The sequence below is a fragment of the Centruroides sculpturatus genome, unplaced genomic scaffold (assembly GCF_000671375.1).
Source record: "Centruroides sculpturatus isolate CEXI.00-Female unplaced genomic scaffold, Cexi_2.0 scaffold266, whole genome shotgun sequence".
Lineage (NCBI taxonomy): Eukaryota > Metazoa > Arthropoda > Arachnida > Scorpiones > Buthidae > Centruroides > Centruroides sculpturatus.
In genome coordinates, this window is record NW_019384421.1 from 6,553 (window position 1) to 9,812 (window position 3,260).

The following is a 3,260-nucleotide window of genomic DNA, read 5'->3' on the forward strand; positions in this document are numbered from 1 at the left end:
TTTCTAATAAACACGTCTTATGACGGAAAAAGTCCTGCAATAAACAATTTAATATTTTAGAATTTTTTAAAATATTATTCTATAAACGTATTATATTTCTATTTACCTTGTTCATTTGGTTGATAATCAACAGTTTCCACAACAACAAAATCATGCCAGTCAATTTGAGCATACTGAACTGAAAAATATATGAATTTAAAATTTATAAAAATTCATCATTTATTTCTTTTATATTTCAATTAATATATTTAAATTGGTATTTATGAAACAATATTTTAATTGATTAATTGATATCAGCTTTGCAATAATAATTATAAATATATGCCAATATGCAACCATCATCTTTCCAATAAATAAGCCCTTTTTCCCTATATAGTTGACAACTGTAATGTAAAATTATTACCTCTTTCCCTTTCAGCCTCCTCCTCTTCCCGTCTTTTAATAGCTTCTTGATGTTTAGTCCACTCTACTCTGTATTTTACTTGATCCAATACCTGGTAGAAATAAATATTGAAATAACAAATTGATATTCTAAAATAATTTTGTAAAATTTTCTTACCAATTTTGGTGTGTCAGCTTCCTGTTTCAGTTTGTTTATTAAATCTTTAGGCGGTATCAGAATCTGAAATTAAATTTTCAATTTTAAACTTTAATATTTGCTTTTAAATCTAATTATTATAATTAATAAAATATTTTAATTATTTTCTCTAATATTCTCTAATTATTAAAATAATCTATTTAATTAATATAATTTATGAAATAGCCATGTTATTAACTATTTTATTTAATGAATACAAATTTCTCCTTCCAATATGACATGTTTTTACATACTTTAAAAATATATAAAATAAATTATATATAGATTAATAGAACAATAATCAACATTAAAATGATTAATATTCATTGTTTATCTTCTATCTTCCATTAATCTTGTTTTCCTTTAATAGAGATCACTTTGTTTATTTAATACTCAAAAATATTATTTTAGTTAATTCTAGTAAAGTTACTCCTTCTCACATATTAAAATTCTCACTTTTATTTCATTCCAACATCATATTTTAAATTATTATTGCCATGCAACTTTTTATAATCAACCATTTGTCATGGCAAAATTATAAATTCTTAAATACATTACATCAGAGTAGACAAAGTCTAGACTTAAAATTTTTCATGAATAAAAGAGCAAATAAACATAGATATGATCTGAAACTGAATTGATATTAAATAGCAATTTTTAACACAAAATGACAAACATAAACATTAATCAGTCCAATTAAAAATATTTAAATTTCTGTAATTTCTATTACTTAAAGTAAAATATTTATCAATGATATTTTTTATGATAATTATAAGTTTAATTAAAATAATCAAATATGCTTATTTAAAGATATTAAAACATGAAAGAAATTACCTTGGATGACTAAGTTAATAAAACAACAAATAACTGACTGCTTTCTTTTGGATTTAATCAATGAATATCATAGACCAACAAACTATAGTTCTAAAATGAAAAATAATTATTTAATTAAACGTTAGAATGTCGCAAAGACCACAATTCTTCTGTATAATTGTTATATTTTCCGGAATGAATCGACTAAAAATAAACATTTACAGGAGTATCATTTTACACAATTTGATTAAAGGAAAAGACGAAGATTCATGAGTTTCCAAGAAGATTCTTGTTAGAAATTCTCCCTATAGAAGGAAATATCCCAGGTGTTTATTCTCCATCTGCGCTTTAACAAGTTGGCCATTAAGAAGTATGAACTGCTTCACTCGCTATTGTTAGCAATTTTGGTATGACTTAAAAACATTGTCGATATCTAAGTATCAACGGAGAACAAATACCATGAGCATTGCTTCGATTGCTTGAAGCTAATGGAAGATAGTAAGAGAGATCCTGTTACTGCACACCCACATTAGAAGACGTAGTTGGTGCAAATATCCGCTGGGCTCTCTCACTTTTGGGATAATCATTACTTTATCTCTGCACTATCTCGACACTGAACTTCCATTCCCCTAAAAATAAAGACACAAAGCTAAAATATAATCACTAACATCATAGAAATCTTCTAAACTACTAATTATCGATTTTGACACTTTATTTTGAATTTTTTCTTATTTTAATTTATGCATTATTTATTTGAAATAATCTTTCATTTGTTTGTAAAAAATTTATAATCATTTATATTCTTCTATAAAGTTATTTTTAAAATTACAGCAGTGTATTAATTAAACACTTTTATTAATGTTTATCACGTTAATAAATTATTTGTTCAATTTGAAAGATTCTAAGAACAAAATTATAAAAGATCAATCAGAAAAATTTTTATAGTCACATCAAAACAGAATTGCCTTGCTGGATATATATATATAATTCATCTCGACGACGAAATAGCAAATCTAATTAATAAACGAAGGTTTATAATTTTTGAAAATATTTTAATAACTCTTTCGACTTCAAGTTTTTCGACTCTTTTCAATAATTAGCAGCGAGACATGTGACAGCCGAGGGAACAAATCGTCCAAACTAAGTAGAACATCTGCATCACGACTTCTTGCACATTCGATGAGAGACCCACTATCGTTAGAGAGAGACGAAGCTGATTAATGAAACCATTCACTAGAGAAAATCGTACTGATTCTGATTACGTAAAAGAGGAGAAAGAAGTTGTAAATTAATTGGATTGGATTGTGTGTTTTGTATTTTAGAAAGAGGTTCTTCAATTGCATGAAACGAATTTTGTTTCTCTTCATGAATATGTTCCTTAATTCTTCACATAAATTCGTTTTTTTTCTTAATTTAATTTTAATATTTTACTTTACCCATATTATTTATTTATATGCTTTACATATCCATGCTATTTATTTATAGTTTTGAAAAGATAATTAAAAAATAATAATAATTTATCTCTAAAGATGTTCCAATACATTATGTTTAATCAGGCACTTATATTTTATGAATTTGAATATATCTCTTTTATAATTAAAATTAAATTATTATTTTATTAAGTACAAGTACTTATGCCTTTTGAGACTAATATCCTACAGGTCGTAAAGGCTTAATAAGTTTTGATACAGGAATTACGCAATATAAGCTTCTTACAAATTAAAATATATCTATAATAGGTTATAACTGGCTCTAATGTAGGATGAATACAATATAAAGGCCTATTATAAGCTACAATACAGATTATACACAAATGCCTTGGCATATTACGAGCAAGTGTAGTTTGCAAAGCAGGCTATACAGCCTGTTT

The 3,260-nt window shown here is 25.3% G+C and overlaps 1 long non-coding RNA gene across 1 annotated transcript; it reads right to left on the reverse strand.

Moving 5' to 3' along the window:
* Positions 1-24: 24 nt before the first annotated feature.
* On the reverse strand, positions 25-634 carry LOC111619412. The gene is made up of 4 exons (XR_002755747.1): positions 560-634; positions 404-494; positions 107-178; positions 25-34 (listed from the first exon to the last, which is right to left on the reverse strand). It is a non-coding gene; the product is annotated as an uncharacterized LOC111619412 (long non-coding RNA).
* Between the last annotated feature and the right edge of the window lie 2,626 nt (positions 635-3,260).